The following is a 20648-nucleotide window of genomic DNA, read 5'->3' as shown; positions in this document are numbered from 1 at the left end:
AGTTGGCTAATGTGACCCAAGCAAGGTAAGTGATGAGGTGGGAGACACAGGCAGGAGCATAATCATGTAGGGCTTTTAATTCTATAATGAATGTCAAGTCTTTCACTCTAGGCAAAATTGAGATCCTCTATCATCAATTTTACATAAGAGCCTGTGAAGAAACACGCCCAGAAAGAACCCAGCTAAGGGGAGTCATTCAAGAGAAATTTTGCCAGGGAACTCTAAGCAGAAAAAATTAGGGTTCCCCCCACCAAAAGAAGCAAAGATTTTGTTTTTAGTGTGTTATAGACCAGAACTGATCATGGAGATTTGGAAGGATGAGAGCAATGGTTTCCTCCAAAAGTATCATCTCATGGTCCTGAGAGTTTTATATGTGGCTCTGGCCATCTGGGAGACAGAGAACTATACAACTCATGTCTCCCAAACTTTTTTTTTTCTTTTTACATTTTGTATCTAAGACAGGTAGGACTTTTAATTTAAAATAAAATGCATACTGAGAGATATTCTTCTGTATTTGGTTCTACATACAAACTTGCAATTTCTTTCTGATTTGATGTCTTAGTTGTGAACTTGCTTTTCCTCTACACAAATTTAGCAGCCAAGATAAAGACCAGGAAGAGGGAGGTTTCTGGCTGAAGTTCTCATGTAAAGGAATAAGGATGTTGCCAAAACTGAGAGTGGTTGACCAAAACCTAATGAGAGCAGGAACTGGGAAGGGAAATTTAAAAGCAAAAGTGGTCATGGTTTGAAAGGGCCTACGGGAATTTTGCTACCTGCATGACTTTTTATTCATTTACTGACATCTTTAGGGGTGAGGAGTGCCTGTCCCAATGGTCAAATATAGGTACCACTGGGAGAATGAACAAATAGTGAGATTATTGGGGTAACATTTTAGACATTCAGGATAATTTAAGAGTTATTTCTTTAGGGTCTTCTCTAAACCCCAAGGTTATGTAGCTTAAGCTGTCTCCATGAAAGCATCCTAGCAGTATTGTTATATCTAAGTTCTAGGACCTTCAGCTTCCTTCATCTTGCCAATATTTTGTTAAGGGAGTATTTTTTCTTCTAACCATTTGCTTTATTTCCATTTCCTATTCACAAATTTCCATTCTTTTTTCTCTGTTTATCCCCAAAGAGTGATGAACTGTAGCCAGCGCTGTTGAGGGGCATATGATTTATTAAAGCTGCGCAAAGAGTAGTTTTGCATAAGGAAACCCACTGCTGTAAGGAAGGTGGTTGATAGCTTCTTATACATGATAAACTAAAATTTCCTATAAGAAATCTTCTTCCCCATTAATTCCACATTTAGGAATTCCTCAATTTTGTATACTCTTTCCATTCTATCTAAGCTGCCTCTACCTATATATGTAAGTACCAGAGTTTTCCTAACTTATTGATACTTGATGTCTTTGATGTGCACATGCATTTCTATGAGACCCATTTGCTTGGGCCCAGTGCAGTGATTCACAAGGTAAGGTCAGCTGAGGTTGAGATAGGTGCAGCCTCTTACAGACATCATTATTATAATGAACACATTATCAATCACTTAACTCCCATTCTGGCCAGGAGCGATGGCTCATGCCTGTAATCCCAGCGCTTTGGGAGCAAATGTAGGTGGATCATCTGAGGTCAGGAGTTTGAGACCAGCCTGGCCAACATGGTAAAACCCCATCTCTACTAAAAATACAAAAATTAGCTGGGCATAGTGGTTTATGCCTGTAGTCCCAGGTACTCGGAGGCTGAGATAAGAGGATTACTTGAACCCAGGAGGCAGAGATTGCAGTGAGCGGAGATTGCACCACTGGACTCCAGCCTGGGTGACAGCATGAGACTCCATCTCAAAAAAAAAAAAAAAAAAACCTGCCATTCTGAGGTTTGTCACTCTCTATCTCTCAGCTCTTCATACCTTTTTTGCTATTTTGCCTTTACTACTCACCACATCTTTTAATAGATCTATTCAAGATCCCTGTCATGCCTGGTCATCTAGTTGACATTTTTAGGTGACCTGATTCAGGTGTTTAGCAGATAATGTAGCTTAGTGGATTTAGTAAGCCTGTATTTCATTGTTCCTGGAAGGAAAGAAAGAGGAATCTAAACACCAAAATTTGATCTTGGTTAAAAACTTATTTAAATGAAACATTGAAATGTTGTTTGAAGTCACAAATATAATTAGAAAGGGCTTAATCACACTTGAATTACTTTGTTGAAAAGTACTCACCCCTAAAATTTAATCCATTTATTCCTCAATGATATAAATTCAACAGATTATAAATGAGAACAGCAAAGATGTGGCTTTGAACTATTCAGAACTATTTTTAGCAGAATAGTTTAACAACAGAAGTAAGGTTGGACTAAAGACACCTTAAAAACCAAACTGGGTTTGGAAACAATAGACAAATGTTTCCCTTCCTTATACGTCTGGCTAAAGTAAATTTTTATATGTGGAATTTATTTTAATAGCAAGAACCACCTGTATAACTTAAGACCAGGCCATCAATTTCATTTTATGTAAGTCACTGGACAGGAACATGCAACCCTGATTAATTTAGTTTCTTTGCTCCAAGCCAAACACTTAAGAACAAAGTTGTTTAAATGAACAAATAGAATATTCCTCTGGTATTATCAGACAAGCAGGAAATTTAATAAAATAAACCCATATCCATTTTAAAGAAAAGTCAAGTAAGTGGACATTTTGCAGGTACAGAGCAGGTTTTTATGTATGGTAACTTGAGAACATCTACTGAGAATAATCTAGTTTCCAAAATAAGTCAACCTTCATTATTGAAAGGGTATTTTTTAAAATACAGAATTCAAAAAATGATAATAATAAATAATAATATTAGGAGAAATTGTTGGAAGTCACAGGACGCTGATTGTCCTGTAGGAAAGTAGCCCAACCTTACATGGGGTTGGGAAATTTCAGGGATACACATCAAAAAGAATATTGTTTCTTCAAGGGGCAACCATCCTTTTCAAAATATTGAAATATTAATGTAAGATTGGGGAATTGTCATGTTATGCAGATGTGGATTTCTCAAAATAAATAAACACGCAAAAACTAGAGATAGAGATAGCTACATCTCAATTCTTGCCTTTAAAAAATGTGTATGACTGTGAAATAGCTCACACAAAGACCATTTTCAACAGAAACACAAAGCTCCATCAGTTAAATTCAAGGTAGTATGAGTAAACAGAAAAAAATAATCTGGATCATCAAAAAACTTGTTTTTCACTGCAGTGTTTTGTCTATACTAAAGCCGAAAATAAGTGCAGGAACTCAGAGATAAGCACAACCCAGATATAGGTCTGCTGCAAGAAAATTTTAGAAAAGGTATAAAATCTATTCTCAAAAAGATAAAATGGGACAGGCTATTAAACAACAACAGTTCAGGATAAAATAAAAACAAAATGAAATCCACAATAGACCCAATAAAATTGTTGTTGAAAGCAGCCAAGAGCTGGTTATTATGGGAAGCTGTTAGATGATGGCCTGGAAAGAGTGTGGAAGTCGAAGTCTGAAATGCTTGAATTAAAACTGATTTGGTTATTTATTCACTATATGATCATGAGAAAGTCCGTCAACCTCTAGAGTATAAACTTCTTCATATGTAAAATGAGGTTAATGGTACGTTCCAGGCTGGTCAGAAACATCCCATTGTACAACCCTGAGAAATATAAAGTAGATGGTGCTCTCGAGTTGAATGACACAATAGGCTAAAGTCCTACCATGAAAAAAAAAATCTATTATATACCTATTCCTAGCACATAGTAGGCCCTTCAAACATGTTCATTTCACTTGAAACCATAAAAACGCAGGCCTTGTGACAAAACACTGAATCAGCAAATAGAAAACAAAAGTGACAATCATATTCTGGTCACTGAAGGAATAAATACAAATATTAAAAATTTGCAAAAGATTATCAATCAAGGAGGGTAAATCATAGTAATCTAGCCTACAAATAACAACATTTCGAAGAACACAGAATGAACAGATGTTAGGATCACTGATAAAAAGGTAAAATAGAATAAAGCTCTAAACATATATAAAATAGCAACTAAGATTAAAAATAGGCATCACCATGTATCAGGTTTTAAAAAATAATTGGCAACAAGTAAAAACAATTTTGCAAACTTACAATCTGAAATGAGCATTATATTTAAAGGTAGAGAAAATGAACAATCAGAGACATTTTTTCTCCTCTGGATAAATCAAGGCCAGGACGAAGGAGTTATATCTGAAGCAATCTCTCTTATAAACAGTCAAAAAGGATGATTCAAGACATTGATTATGTGGAACGTCACTTAAATGAAATTCCCAGATCTCCAAAATATCTGAAAATGTATTAACCTTCTCCGAGGAGCCAAGTGAAGAGAGATCTCAGAGTAAAGATTAATTTTTGAATGAAGATGACACCACTGAAAAATTATAATTGTGCTTATATAAATTAAACTTAATGGGAAAAAGTGGGACACATAAATTATAATTATTCAAAAGGATAAAAAAATAATACTAGACCCCAGGGTTCCAGGAAGATAATGTAGCATTCTTCGTCTCCTATACTAATTCCAATCATTCTGGCCCACTAGAGTCAAATAGCTGCTGGTGCCAAGAGAAAACCAAATCCAAGTGAAGCCTTGTGCTCAGCAGATATTCTAGGTGGAAGAAGTGGTATGGAGCTAACCCCTGGAGACTGAGTTATATCTGGAAACCAGCATCAGCAAGCCCCAGGGAGACGATCATAACCAAAGTTGTTGCTGAATGCCTGGTGGAAAGTTTGACACAACCCTGGATGAGCATGTGAAGAATCTCTCTGGCTCCAAAGAGACCAAGGAGAAGCTGCAATGGTGGACTGGGTCCTTCTTGCCTTGGAGTCTGGGAGAGTATAAGGAGACCAGAAAGTAGAGAGGCTTCCTCCAGGTGTCTTGGCTAGAACAACTTTCCTGCTTCCAAACAGCTGGACCAGGGAGAGAGACAGCTGTACTTCCCATACCCTGCAAGATTCCCAGTGGACTGGCAAAGAACAATAGTACCACATTCCATAGGGCCAAGCAACCAGAAAGAGGAATATTAGGCAAGACTGGATACTCAGTAAAAAAGGCATACAACAACATAAATAAACAACCATGAGCACACTCAGAGACTCAAGAATACACAGAAAAAAAATTCTGGAGTTAAAAAAAATCACTTTAGTAGGAGACATGAAGAAGAGGCTAACATTTTTGATACTCAAATTAGAGGCATGGGTGATCAGTACATAAAAAGCTTTGAAGCCACAGTTTAAAAATATAAAAAAGATGGTGTATCAATTTCCTATTGCTGCTGTAACAAATTACTGCAAACATAGTGGCTTAAGGACACACAAATGTATTTTACAGTTCTAGAAGTCAGAGGTCTAAAATTAGTATGAAAGACTGTGTTCCTTCTGGAGGCTCTGAGGGGAAATGTGTTTCTTGCTGTTTTCAGCTTCTAGAAGCCACCTACACTCCTTGGCTCACGGCCCCTTCCTACATCTTCAAAGCAGGTAGCATAGCATCTTCCCTCTCTTCCTTGATATCCTGCTTCTCTTGTAAAAGGAAACATCCCTACAAAAGGACCTTTGTTATCACCTCAGCCTACCTAGATCATACAAGATAATTCTCCCATCTCAAGATCCTTGATTTTATTACATCCACAAGGTAGCATATTCTCAGGTTTCAGGGATTAGGACCTGGACATCTTTGAGAGGAGCGATGGGAAAGATAAGAGAGTTGGATGATAGAGTCAGGAGATATAACATGAAAATAATAAGAGTTTCCAGTAAGAGAAAAAAGAACACGTGGAGGATAAGAAATTGATTACACATGTAATAAGAAAATAATTATCTAAACTGAAGAAATTTTGAACTTGCAAATTCAAATGACTTGATGAGTTCCAGCAGGATGGTGAAAAAGACACACCTAGCCATATTTTGGTAACTTTTAAGCTATTAGGAACAACAAATAAAAACCTTTCAACACAATAGTAAGTTACTTAGAAGAGAAAAGATTCATGTTAGCATCAGACTTTCATGTATAACATTGGTAGTGGGAGAAGGCAATAAAATAAATCTTGACTCTGAGAGTCCACATCTTTCCTATCACCAGTGGCGCTTAAAAGAACTCAACATAAAGTGAGTTTCAAACAGACTATGGGAGACTAATGAGAGAAAAGTATTGCAATCCAAAATTCTATACCCAGCCAAAAAATTATTCACCAGAGAGCTTGAAAGATATTTTAGATATGCAAAAATTCAGAGAACAGATCACATACCCCAACTAAAAAAAAATACCAGAAAAGACTTCACTCAAACTAAAAAATGATGCAAAACAGAGACCTCAAAGTGGGCATCGATGAGAAGGAAGGAAACAGTGGAGAAGATAGGTAAGTCTGAATGGATTTGTCTCTTAGATTTTCTGAGAAAGTGTTGTTTAAATGTATGTAATGTCATTGTATATTATATTCAATAATGACATTATTGTTAATGTTATTTAAATGTAAAACAAGCATCTAAAACAGAGTAGTTTCTGATAATCTCAATGGAAATTCCAATAATGATCTACACCTAAAAAATACTAAATTAGTTTAGCAAAATCTAACGATTGATCCAGCGGAGATGGAAGGAGGAAGGTAAAATTTTTCCACATGCAGTTGAGAGTGAGGTAGACATCTACCTATAGAATGAGGTAGACAGAAATTAAGTTTCTTAATTTAGAAATGAAGATATTCTAAAGGTCTCAATAAGAGTGGGAGCAGGGGAAAATAGAATAACTTGGGGGGTAATAGAACATCTTAGACTAAATAATTGCTAATGTATTTTTGAATAATGGCAGAAAAATAGATGGAAGATTATAAGTATATTAAAAAAGTAAGTTAATAATTAATGGAATGGAAAAGTATAGATGCTTTTCCAAATTAGCAAATGAAAAAGAAATGAATCAAACAGTAAATGATCCAATTACAAAAATAAAGCAAAGAAAAACTGAGGGAGAAGCAAAGGAAAACAAATCATAAAACAGAACAAATCATCAAATAAAATATATCCATTCTTAGAGAAAACGCAAATCAAATAAACTGCCTTTAAAAATAAAGGAATTGTCAGATTTATTTAAAAAACAAACCCAGGCAAAGTATGATTTATAAAAACCACAGTAAAAACAAAATGAGAAAGATATACAGTCATATGTCACTGAATGAGAGAGACACATTCTGAGAAACATGCCATTAGGTGATTTTGTCATCGTGTGAACATCACAGAATATACTTACACAAACCTAGATGGTATAGTGTGCTACACACCTGGCTGTACAGCCTATTGCAGCTACAAGCCTGTACAGCATGTTATTGTATTGAATCCTGTAGGCCATTGTGACACAATGGTAAGTATTTGTGTATCTAAACATAACTATACATAGAAAATATGGTAAAAATACAGTATTATAATCTTATGGGATCGTCATCATATGAGGTCTATCATTGACCAATGTATGACTGTATTACAAATAAAGAGGTAAGTAAAGAGATCCCCATCATATGCAACAAAAATTTCAGACTAGGTAGAACTAAAGTTTAAAGGACCAAGCAGAATCAAAGGACACTATAAAAAAGTAAAAGGCACAATTTATAAAGATGATACAATAATCACAAACCTATACATGCCAATTTATATACAGTTCTAAAAATGCAAGCAGAAGAAAATCCTTGCGTGATTGGGGCCCTGCATTCCTTTTCACCCTCATCAGAAGCCACTTCTCCACTTATTCACTGGTTGCTTGGTTATTAGAACACCTCCTCTATTAGTCATTAGAACACATCAAGTTCCTTTCCATCCCAAGCTGTACCCTCTGTCTTTAACGTGCTTTCACTTACTGTTAAGGGAGGTTAAATGTCATTTTTGAGGTCACTTCTGCTTCTAAGTCATACTAACAGGGACCAGATTTACCCTTCTACCTAGATGCCTAAACATCAAAACAGACAAAATATTAACATTGGTTTTTAAGGTATAGGACATTAGGTAATGAAAGACAGCTATCCCTGAGAACCAGAAAACAAATGGAGATAACTGAAATTGTTCCATCTCACTTCCTGGAGTTTCAAAAAACAAGGAATGAAAATTTTTAAATGAAATTAAAACTCAGTGTGTAAGTCGAATAAATTACACCTGGATGAAGACAAAATTAACAAAGGTAAATAAGGAATCTGAAGAAATTATCCAGAATGAAGCTCAGATTAAAAATATGAACAAAGAGAAGTAAAAATGTGGAGAACAGTTAGAAAGTTCTAAAATATCTTTTATTGGACTTCCAGAAAGAAGAAATAAGGTAAAGGCTGAGGATGTACCAGAACTATTTTCCAATGTTAGTCAGCTTGAAGAAGTCCATGAATTCTAAGAGAGATTGATATACTACTCCATCCCACTGATTGATTACTCAGATCCTCAACTCTTCTCTGTTTCTCACACTCCATTTATAATATGATAGAAATCCTATTGACCCTACCTTCAAAATATATCCAGAATCTGACCACATTTCGTCATTATCACTGCTGCAACTACCAGCATCTCTCACCTAATTACTGTACTAAATTACTACAGTTCTTCCTACTTCTACCCTCAGCCCCAACACCATTTTTCAACACCACAACCACAGTGATTCTTTTAGAACAGATCACTTCTTGTCACTCCTTTGTTTAAAACCTTGAATAAGTGTCAAATTCTTTTTTATTTTTTTTTATTTTTTTTTATTTTTAAGATGGAGTTTCGCTCTTATTGCCCAGGCTGGAGTGCAGTGGCAAGATCTCGGCTCACTGCAACCTCCACCTCCCGGGTTCAAGCGATTCCCCTGCCTCAGCCGCCCGAGTAGCTGGAATTACAGGCGTGCACCACCATGCCCGGCTAATTTTGTATTTTTAGTAGAGAAGGGGTTTCTCCATATTGGTCAGGATGGTCTCGAACTCCCGACCTCAGGTGACCTGCCCACCTCGGCCTCTCAAAGTGCTGGGATTACAGGTGTGAGCCAACACGCCAGGCCCAAGTCTCAGATTCTTATAACGGCCCTACATACTCTGCCCTCTGCACTTCTTTAACCTCATCTCCTATTACGCCATCCCGTATTTGCTTGACTCCAGCCACATTGACCTCATTGTTGTTACTCCAATAGAGTAGGGATATTTTGGTCTGAGGCCTTCGTCTAGTTCTTTCTTTTGCCCAGAATGTTTCCCCCCTACATGTTTATTTATCCAATGCCTTCATTTATGTCTCCCTTCATTAATTATGACCTTCTGAATGAAGCATACTCTGACTGCCTCTGACCCATCCTCTCAGCATTCCTGGTCTTCTTTACTATGATCTACTTTTTTCCTTCCATTGCACTTTTCTGACATGCTGTTTTTTATTTTTTGTCTCCCTCTACTCTCACAGAGTACGTTTTTTAATGTCTTATTATTATTATTCCCTGATTTATCCCAAATTCCTAAGAGTTCTCAACAAAGAGGTACAGTACATATTTATTAAATAAATGAAATCCACATCAAGACACATCATAGTGAAATGGCCAAAGACATTCTAAGCAGCTAGAGAGAAAGGGCACTGGTAGACAGTTGAGTTCTCAATATCAGTGATAGAAACCAGAAGGCAGCAGAGTAATTTTTAACTTTTAACCTATAAATTTATACTCAGTGAAACTACTTTCTGAGAATGATAGCAAAACCAAAACATTTTCAGGTAAAATGTGTTTTCACCAAAAAATATTCAGTAAAAGAAAATCAGAAGTTTGTAATTCAAGATAAAGAAAATAATTCACAAGTAAGATCTGGGAAATAAATAATAGTGAGTAAAGAAAATAATAAACATGTGGATACATCTGAATGTTAATTTAAAACAACAAATAGATAAATGAAAACAACAAATTAATAATAAAATTATGGACTGGGTGTAGTGACTCACATCTGTAATCCCAGCACTTTGAGAGGCTGAGGTGGGTAGATCCCTTGAGGCCAGGAGTTTGAGACAAGCCTGGGCAACATGGCAAAACACGGTCTCTACAATAAATACAAAAATTAGCTGGGCATGGTGGCACACACCTATAGTCCCAGCTACTCGGGAGGCTGAGGCAAGAGAATTACTTGAACCTAGGAAGTGGAGATTGCAGTGTGCTGAGATCATGCCACTGTACTCCAGCCTGGGCAACAGAGTGAGAACCTGTCTAAAAATATACATATATATAGAAAAAAATTAATTAAAATAAAATTATGCCCAATTTGTAGAAATATAAAGAATATAGCTAAGTTGCTTAGCAACATTTGAATGTAAGTCAGAAACAGATGGTATGGCTAGAATTGAACCATTCTAAAGTCATTGATGTTTAAGACAGGGATTGGCAAACTCCGGGCCTTAGACAAAACCTTACCCATTATCCATTTCCTTTTATTTTTTGACAACAGAAATTTATTCTTTCAAAATTCTGGAGGCTAGAAATTAAAAAATCAAGGCATTGTCAAGGCCATGCTCCCTCTGAAGTTTCTAGGGAAGAATCCCTTCTTATGTTGTCTTAGCATCTAGTAGTTACCAGCAATTCCAGTGTTACATAGCTTACGGCTGCATCACTCCGATTTCTGCCTCAGTCTTCCCATGGCTATCTTTCCTCTGTGTGTTTGTATGACCTTTTCATAAAAAAAAAAAAAAAAAAAAAAAAAAAAAAGCTAGTCATCAGATTTAGGACCCACCCTAATGCAGTGTGACCTCATCTTAAGTTGATGACATCTGCAAAGACCCTATTTCCAAGTAAGGCTACATTCACAGGTCCTGAAACTTAGGACATCTACAGGTCTTTTTGTACTTGCAGAAGTCCATGGCTTCCTACTTCACCTCCTGGACCCTCAGCAGTGGAGGACCCACCCTGAGGGCCCTCCTGGCAGCTCCTCATCTATTTCTATAAATATTTATTGGAACACTGCTGCATCTATTCGTTTATGTAGTGTAGTTGCAAAAAGACCCTGTAGCCTGAAAGGCCTAAAATATTTACTATCTGGCTATTTACAGAACATTATTTTTCCAGTCTCTGGTTTAAAAGAAGCATAAATATGTTGACTATATCTAGACTTTAAATTTCCAGAGTATGAAGTAAAACAACAGGAACAGAAAATGTAACTCCCAATGAAAAATAGGGAAGTAAAAGAGAAAAGGAAAGGATAGAGGGAGGTAACCCAGAATTAGTAATTGCAGAAAGCAGTTTCTCTACCACTATCACCACCACTACTACTGCAACTCCATAACCAGGCCTGGAAGAGCACAGCGAAGAGGTTGACGTTATCAAAACATAGGAACTTAGGAGTCTTGCAAACCCGAGCCTCAGATCCAATACAAAGTGAGTTGCAAGGAAGAAAAGTGACTTATAGAGTTTCAGCTCTAGCATTTTGAGTGACTTCAGAACTGAAAAAAAATCATTTAATAACCAGCTCAGATAGATTTAATTGACGGCGTAAAAATGCTTTGTATGGCCAAAAAGAACGTACACATGGTCAATAGACAAACAACAGAACTGGAATAAGGACAAAATCATTATATTCTTGGCAATCTATACAACTGAAAAAAAAAACAGTAGTTTTTTAAATAAGGGTATATTTATTGCCACCTTATTTGTAGTCGTGTGACAGTGCAGAGCAAAAGAGCTAACGTAACTAACTCCATTTTTGTTTAAGTGGCTTTTACCCATTCCTGCACATAGGCTAGGATAATTTTAAAGCACTGAGATAAAACTCAAAAACAGCAATCATGTAGTTTTGAAATGAACTCTGGGATTAAAAGGAAGGATATAAACAACTAACTGGGTTTTGTTAAAGATTTACAGGAGCAATGTGACCTGACCAAGGTCAAAAAGTTCCCAATCTCCACAAACCCTCACTGGCACTCAGTTGTCTGTGGTCCTTGGTCCCTTTTGATCCCAACTCTTGAACTTAGTTTTCTCATATTTTCTCTCCCATAAAAACCCTCCAGCCAGACTGAAAAAAATTTAAGATGGTACTTTAGAACACAATTTCACTATCTTCTTGTTATGCCCAGACCGTTTATTCCCCGAAGAAGACCACCAGAGTCCAGAGTCAAAACTAAGCAGCAAGGATCTTTATTACAGGTTCGAACCTGGAACTCTCCCTCGCTCGTGAAACGAGACGGGCAGGAGAGCTCCCCCACTCAGCTCCGAACAATGTTATATAGTCTAAGAAAAGTGGGCATAGAGTTATTATACAAATCAGATATATGATTGGCTAGTGTTTGAACAAGGCGATTTGGCTAACTATGATTGGTTCCTGCCATTTCTGATATTTTGGTTCAAACTTTGAGGCGGGAGAGCAGGTTTATGGCAGCAGGAGTTTATCTTACTTAAACACGTCTTGTGACCTTGCCTCAGAACTTACAAAATCTCTGGTATGTGCAAAACAAAATCTCTGGTACGTGCAGAAAACCAGGTACTCACAGAACTTACGAAATCTCTGGTATGTGCAAAGATTAGAGAGCAGAACAAGGGTGTAGCGGGTGGGGGGCGGGTACACATCTATCTTTGTGTCCTTTCATTTCCCCCTTCTCATAAGTAACTGGATGTCCAATCTTGGATTTCCAGAGTCTTATAATATAGCCTCACTTTCTGGGTGCAGGAGAGGCTGGTGATGGCTACGGAGGACCATTAGTTGGATGGTATCAAACCTTTCTCTGACAAATTGTAAAATTTTATTTACCACACAGGGGCCTATAGTGAATAGAAGTAGTAAAGACATTAGGGGGCCTAAAAGGGGTGCCAGAAGGGAAAACATTGAAGAGCTCCACCAATTGTTAGCGGCTGTAGTGAATTGTTGCTTTTTCATTTCTAAGCTTAGTTCGTGTAGGCGTTGGACTCTTTCCTCAACTAACCCTGACTCATTTATATAGAAACAGCATTCTTCTTTGAGGAACATACAGGTACCTCCTTTCTCACCCGTGAGTAAGTCTAAGGCTCTGCGGTTTTGAAGGGTGACCTGTGCTAGGGAGGTGAGCTGCCGCTGAAGGGAGGCTAGGGAATAGGCGGAGTCTTCCATAGCAACAGAGAATTGCTGTAACAGCTTGTCGTTTTCTATCATGGAGTGTTGTAGGGCCCCTCCTGCTAACCCCGCTGCGACGACAGAGGTGGTTAAGGATATTCCGGCAATTAGTGGTAGAAAAACTGCTCGTCTATGTCGCGCAGTTTTAGTTGGGGCGGTCCCTGCCCAGCCTATGAACTCTGCCGGGGTTAGCAGTGTCAGTCAGGGAACTAGGGTAACAGGGATACACAACTGTCCGTCAGAGATGCTTTTGGACAGAGTTTTTAACAGAGTCATATTACACCAGAAGAACACACCAGGAGGAGCATATATGGGACTATTAGGGTATGTAGCCGATTGGTTACAGAGGCTGTTGCTAAATGCCAAATAACAATAGGGGTATTTCTCTTGGTATGGGTCACGGTACAGGGCCACATCGGGTATCGTGACTATCGATGAGTTAAAACCTGTATAGTTTGTGGGAGGGGAGGATAGAGGAACAGCCGTTAATGGTGGTCTTCCTAGGGTTGCACACATAAAGCAAGAGGACAGGTCGCCTAAACCAGTGAGGTTGGCGAATGCTAGCCCTTCCCGTAATAGAGTTAGCCAGGAGAAGGGCTGCAAGTCTTGTGATAGCTTGGTTTCTTGCCTGTGGATTTGTGTGTGGATTAAGGGTTGAATCTGGACTAGACTTCTCCACAGATATAAATGGCTACTGGGCCAAGTACTAGTTGATGAGTAATATACTCCCCCATGTTGTGGGGTTGTCCACCGAGAGTCCCATGGGTCTCTAATTATCCAAGTGTAAGTGACGGGAGACTCAGTTTTATAAAAATACCACCCTTGTCGTTCTCTCCAGTATTGGACAGAGTGCGTCTTACAGTAGCTATATGGGCAACCTGCACTCTGGTGCCACCAATAATTTTTACAATTATATTCAGTTTGATCATATTCAAAACAGATCATGGGTATTGCTGGTTGGGCAATCTGGAACCTAGTGAAATTGAGGTAAACTATAGTATTACACCCTGAGGGGGGGCAGTCTGCGCTAGCTAGCAGTTTACCCGCTTGGGGGGTTTCCCCGGGGTGAGTTTTGTTCTCATAGAGCCAGAACCTCCAGACATAGGGATTAGACGGCGCAGCAGTGAGGAGAGTCAGATGCATAAGGCATAAAAGCATAGGTAAGCTAGACATGGTTACGGCTATGGGGATGACGGCGCAGGGTTAGCTTTAAGGGATTGTTCTTAGCTTTGTCTATAGTCCATGTAACCGGTGCTCCAGACGGCTCGAGAAGGTCGGATGTTGGGTCCACTGGTTTGACGTGTGTGTAGTGGATCCACGAAGCGATGCCTTCTACTTTGAGAGCGGTGGGAGTAGTCAGGAGTACTTGCAGTGGTCCTTTCCACCTGGGTTGAAGAGTTTCTTGCTGGTGGCGCTTGACTAGGACCCAGTCTCCCGGCTGGAACGGATGAGGCGTCGGCGGAGGTCCTGCCTCGTACAGTTCTCGTAGTCTGGGCCAAATTTCCTGGTGAATTTTCTGTAAGGCTTGTAAGGAGAACAGGAGCTCAGAGACATTTTCAGTTTCAGGTTTGAGTAAGTCATCTTTTAGACTGGGGACCAGGGGTGGGGGTCTGCCATACATGATTTCATATGGTGTGAGGCCTAGTCTGTAAGGGGTATTTCGGGCCCGGAACAGAGCGTAGGGGAGAAGTACTACCCAATTAGCGCCAGTCTCCATGGTCAATTTAGTTAAGGTCTCCTTCAGAGTCCGATTCATCCTTTCTACCTGTCCTGAGCTTTGGGGCCTATAAGCACAATGTAATTTCCAATTTGCCCCCAGAATGGAAGCCAAATCCTGACTTACCTTAGCAACGAAGGCTGGTCCATTGTCTGACCCTATTTGGACGGGAAAGCCATACCTGGGGAGGATTTCTTCCAAAATTTTCTTTGCTACAACCTGAGCAGTTTCTCTCTTAGTTGGGAACGCTTCTGTCCATCCTGAAAAAGTATCTACAAAGACAAGTAAGTACTGATACCCATATTTTCCAGGCTTTATCTCAGTAAAGTCTATTTCCCAATAGATACCAGGCCTAGTTCCTCTACACCTAATTCCTGCGGTGGTCTGGGTTTGGGGGCAAGCGTTGTTTAGTTGGCAGGCTTTGCAATTTGTTGTGACATCGCTGGCCAGTTCAGCTATGCGCCTGATTCTAAACTTGGCGTGCCTGATTAAGTCCATCATTCGCCGGGCACCCAGGTGGGTTGTCCGGTGGATGTGTTCCAACACCTGCCGTCCTAATTTTTCTGGTAGGATGGTTTGGTCATTTATATCAGTCCACCACCCATTTTTAACCTGTTTTAGGGGAAGCGTGTTCATCCATTCGCGATCCTGTTCGGTATAGTCGGGAAAACATGGCAAATTTCACGGGCCAGGATCGGGGAGCTGGAGCGCGAGGAGCTGACTGGGAGCTTTTGCTATGCTCCTTGCGGTTTGGTCGGCTAAGAAGTTGCCTCGAGCAATTGGCGTAGTTGGTTTCTGATGCCCAGGGCAATGTACGATAGCCAATTTCTTTGGTTTCCACAAAGCAGTTAATAGAGCTAGGATCTCTTGCTTGTTTTTTATTTCTTTGCCTTCGGCTGTTAATAGTCCCCTTTCTCTGTAGATGGCCCCATGTATGTGCGCAGTAGCGAAAGCATAGCGGCTATCCGTGTATACTGTTAGTTTTTTCTCTGCCTCTAGGGTGAGGGCCTGTGTAAGGGCTATCAGTTCAGCTCTTTGGGCCGATGTCCCTGGAGGCAAGGGTTCCGCCCAGATTACCTCAGTCTCTGACGTTACAGCCGCTCCTGCATACCGCTGGCCTTGGTGGACGTAGCTGCTGCCATCAGTGAACCAGGTGAGTTCTGTGTCGGGGAGCGGACGATCTTGCAGGTCCTCCCGCACCCCATGCACCTGAGCCAGTATCTCAGTGCACTCATGGGACGGGGTGTCCAAGTCTGGATTTGGCAGCAGTGAAGCAGGGTTTAAAGAGGTTGGGGGCAGAAAAGTTATTCTGAGGGGGTTTAACAGCAGTCCTTGATAGTGGGTGAGCTGGGCGTTACTCATCCATCGGTCCGGCGGCTGCCGGAGGACGCCTTCAATGGCATGCGGGGTTATAACGCGCAACTCTTGCCCCATGATAAGTTTATCAGCGTCTCGGACCATTAGGGCGGTCGCCGCGATTATCCGGAGGCAGGGTGGCCAGCCAGCAGCCACTGAATCTAATTTTTTTGACAAATAGGCAACTGGCCTCTGCCAGGGGCCTAGGTACTGTGTTAACACGGCTTTTGCAACACCCTTACTTTCATCCACGTATAAGTGGAAGGGCTTGGAGACATCAGGGAGCCCCAGCGCGGGGGCTGATAACAAGGCAGTTTTGATTTGCTGAAAGGCCAGCTCAGCCTCTTCCGTCCAATTGAAGGGCTGCCGTTCCTTTGTTGCCTGGTATAGGGGCTTGGCTAACTCAGCAAATCCGGGTATCCATAACCTACAGAACCCTGCCAACCCCAGGAATTCTCTCACTTGCCGTGTTGACTGGGGTCTAGGGATGCGTAGGACTGTTTCCTTTCGGGCTTTGGTTAGCCAGCGTTGCCCCCCTTTTAATAGGTACCCCAGATAAGTTACCTCCGACTTGCAGATCTGAGCCTTTGTTGCTGAGGCTCGGTAGCCTAGCTCCCCCAGAGTCTTCAGGAGGTCCTCAGTCCCTTGAACACAAGTTTCCGGGGACCTGGCCGCTATTAAGAGATCATCAACATATTGCAAAAGAGTTATTTCAGGGTGTTGCCGCCGGTACTCACCCAGATGTTCATGAAGGGCTTCATCGAACAGGGTTGGCGAGTTCTTGAACCCTTGTGGCAGTCTGGTCCATGTTAGCTGACCGTTGATGCCCCTCTCAGGATCCGTCCATTGAAATGCAAAGAGTTCTTGACTTTTGGGAGCCAGAGGAAGGCTGAAGAAAGCGTCTTTTAGATCAAGAACGGTATACCACTGTTTTTTGGGATGTAAGGCACTCAGAAGGGTGTATGGATTGGGCACAGTGGGATGTATGTCCATGACCCTTTTATTAACTTCTCTTAAATCCTGTACTGGCCTGTAGTCCGTACTGTTGGCTTTACGAACAGGTAACAGTGGAGTATTCCAGGATGAGTGGCAAGCCCGTAGGACTCCCTGGTCTAGGAGTCGGCAGATATGGGGCGTAATTCCTTCTCTTGCCTCCAGGGGCATAGGATATTGCCGAACCCGAACCGGGTCCGTCCCTGGCTTAACTTCCACAAATATGGCAGGTCGATGTTTAGCTAGCCCCAAGCCCCCAGTTTCTGCCCACGCTTCAGGGAAACGCTGGAGCCAAGAGTCAATTCCCTGATCGGGGGGCTTTTGCTCTTGATGGAGTCAGTACTCATCTTCTAAGGTGACAGTCAGGATAGATATTGGCCTGTTTTGGGAATCAGTTATCTTGGGCTCTTCTGGCTCAAAGTGGATTTGGGCCCCCATCTTTGTCAGCAAGTCCCTCCCTAGTAGAGGGCAGGGGCTCTCTGGGATGACTAGGAAGGAATGGGAGACTTTTCCCGTTCCTAAGTCTACAGTCCTCTGGGTTGTCCAGGGGTATTTTTTGATGCCTGTGGCCCCGTGCACCCAGGATGTTTTCTTAGATATTTTTCCAATTGGTTTGGTTAGGACTGAGCGTTCCGCCCCAGTATCGACCAAGAAGCAAACTGGGGACCCCTCCACTTGCAAAGTTACCCTGGGTTTGGGGAGGGGGTCCGAACCCCGTCCTCCCTAGTCAGAGTCCTGGGTAACAAGTACGGAGGTAGGGTTAGCTGGTCTCCGTTTCTTTGGGCAGTCTTTAATCCAGTGGCCACGTTCCTTGCAATAAGCACACTGATCTTTTTCTAATCCTTGCCTAGGGCCTTGCTTTTTCTGCTTTCTGTTTTGGCCATTTCCTGCCTGGGGGAAAGCTGCTACTAAGACTTTGGTCATTTCTTTGGTTGCCTTGAACTGTTTTTCTTCTGGAGTATCCCTATTATTATAAACTCGCTGGGCCATCTGAAGGAGGTCCTGAATCTGCTTTCCCTCTAAACCTTCTAATTTCTGGAGTTTTCTTTTAATATCTGGTGTTGCCTGGTTTACAAAGGACATTACTACCGCTGCCTGATTTTCCGGTGCTTCCGGGTCCACAGGGGTAAACTGTCTGAAGGCTTCCATTAATCTCTCTAAATACACAGCGGGGCTCTCTGTCTTACCTTGTAACACAGAATATACTTTAGCCAAATTGGTGGGCTTGCGAGCTGCAGCCCGGAGACCCGCCATTAGAGTCTGGCGATAAATGAGCAGTCGTCCCCTACCTTCTGCCGTGTTGTAGTCCCATCTGGGCCGGGTCAAAGGGAAAGCCGCATTAATGAGGTCAGGATTTGCAGTTGGCTGGCCGTCATCTCCTGGAACCAGTTTTCTGGCCTCAACTTGGATTCTTTCCTGCTCCTCCGTTGTGAACAGGATTCGGAGGAGCTGTTGACAGTCATCCCAGGTCGGCTGGTGAGTAAACATGACACTGTCTAACAACGAGGTTAGATCTTTGGGATTATCTGAGAAGCGAGCATTTTGGGACTTCCAATTGTATAAATCACTGGTGGAAAAAGGCCAATACATGAGACGGGAGAGCCCGGTATCATCGAGCGATCCTATTTCTCTGAGAGGCAGGGCTACAGTGGAGTCAGGGAGTCGGGAAGCTTGGTCCCGCTGTACGCGGCCTCGTGTTCGGATGGCCGGCCCCCCCAGGTTACTTTCGCTCTCAGCTGCTTCCGCTTCTCGGTTTCCCTCTACGGAAGCACCACCCTGGGGGACTGGGTCCTGCGGGATAAGGTGCGGATATGGTGGGGGAAATGTGGGTTCTAACGTTAGGGGGTCCTGGCTGTCCAGCAGCACAGGGGCCGAGGGAGCAGAGGGAGTCTTTTGTCTTGTAGGTCGCGTTACTAGGACTTTGCAGGGCTCAGGAATGAATGGAGTTATCCAGGGTGGTGGGTTTTCCACAAGATCCTGCCACACTAGAATATAAGGAATTTGATCAGGATGTCCTGACTGCCCTGGCAGGAAAATCTTAGTTTTTACCTTAGTAATAATAGAGAGACAGAAAGTTCCTTCGGAGGGCCACCCTACGCCAAAAGAGGGCCACTCCGAACGGCAGAAAGTAACTAGCTTTCCCTTCTTTAGTTCTACGCTTAAGTTACGCCCCCGAGCCTTCACATCCTTAAAATTGGTAACAAGGAGTGAGAGCGGCGTGCTCTGGTTGTTGCCCATCTTTGGACTGCTCCTACAAAGAGAAGGGGGGACGAAAATGAGTGTGAAGCAGAGGGGAGTATCCGACAGGTCCGGTCCTGGAAGGGGAAGAAAAGGTTTTATGTTTCGTTTTGGGCTTACACTTAACACTTAACAATAACGGACAGACAGTAATAACGATGAGCATTCTCGAGCGCGTGTCGGACTTCCGACCTGAGTCAGACGGGGCAACCAAGGATGGAGGCCCCCAGATGGGCACTGGGGAACATCTCCCACCAGTCCCGAGTGGCTGTCTTCTAGCGCGTCCGCCAAGACCGTGCCACTTACAGAACAGACCAATACAGATTACAGATTACGGATTTCGCGAAATTTCAGGGAGACAGACAGAGACAAAGACAGAGACAGTGACAAAGCCGGCTTACCTACAGATTAAGATCCGTTGACTTGGGGGTCTGGTGGGCTTGGGGGAAATCCCGGACGAGCCCCCATTTGTTATGCCCAGACCGTTTATTCCCCGAAGAAGACCACCAGAGTCCAGAGTCAAAGCTAAGCAGCAAGGATCTTTATTACAGGTTCGAACCTGGAACTCTCCCTCGCTCGTGAAACGAGACGGGCAGGAGAGCTCCCCCACTCAGCTCCGAACAATGTTATATAGTCTAAGAAAAGTGGGCATAGAGTTATTATACAAATCAGATATATGATTGGCTAGTGTTTGAACAAGGCGATTTGGCTAACTATGATTGGTTCCTGCCATTTCTGATATTTTGGTTCAAACTTTGAGGCGGGAGAGCAGGTTTATGGCAGCAAGAGTTTATCTTACTTAAACACGTCTTGTGACCTTTCCTCAGAACTTACAAAATCTCTGGTATGTGCAAAACAAAATCTCTGGTACGTGCAGAAAACCAGGTACTCACAGAACTTACGAAATCTCTGGTATGTGCAAAGATTAGAGAGCAGAACAAGGGTGTAGCGGGTGGGGGGCGGGTACACATCTATCTTTGTGTCCTTTCATTCTCAGTTTTGCTGCCTTTCTGGATAAACCTGCTTTTCCTCCCACCAACTCTCATCTCTCGTGCCTGGCTTTTGAGAGGCTATCAGCCAAACCTAGGTTTGGTTACAGTGGCAGAAGGTGGAAGAGAGAAAAAAATAACCTATAATAAATAGAAGGCCCATCAGTATGGGAATGATCCAGTGAAATACATTTACACAACCATCACATCATGGATATCATATCCACTACATAAAAATGAAATTGGTCTAGGTTCTGGTAATAGAGAAGTA

General features: G+C 41.7%; 1 long non-coding RNA gene across 2 annotated transcripts in view; it reads right to left on the bottom strand.

The window, feature by feature from the left end:
* The window catches only part of LOC102124960 (uncharacterized), a 33230-nt gene that overhangs the window by 7163 nt on the left and 5419 nt on the right, over positions 1 to 20648 (bottom strand). The window contains exon 1 of one of the 2 annotated variants that reach the window (XR_006697636.3): positions 1937 to 2064. The exons of the other annotated variant lie outside the window; for it this stretch is intronic. This is a non-coding gene — a long non-coding RNA (uncharacterized lncRNA). Of the gene's footprint in view, positions 1 to 1936; positions 2065 to 20648 lie in introns of those variants that run through there. 2 annotated transcript variants of the gene reach the window in all.

Source organism: Macaca fascicularis, chromosome 4, assembly GCF_037993035.2.
Source record: "Macaca fascicularis isolate 582-1 chromosome 4, T2T-MFA8v1.1".
NCBI lineage: Eukaryota > Metazoa > Chordata > Mammalia > Primates > Cercopithecidae > Macaca > Macaca fascicularis.
This window is presented reverse-complemented; position numbering and strand designations above follow the sequence as displayed.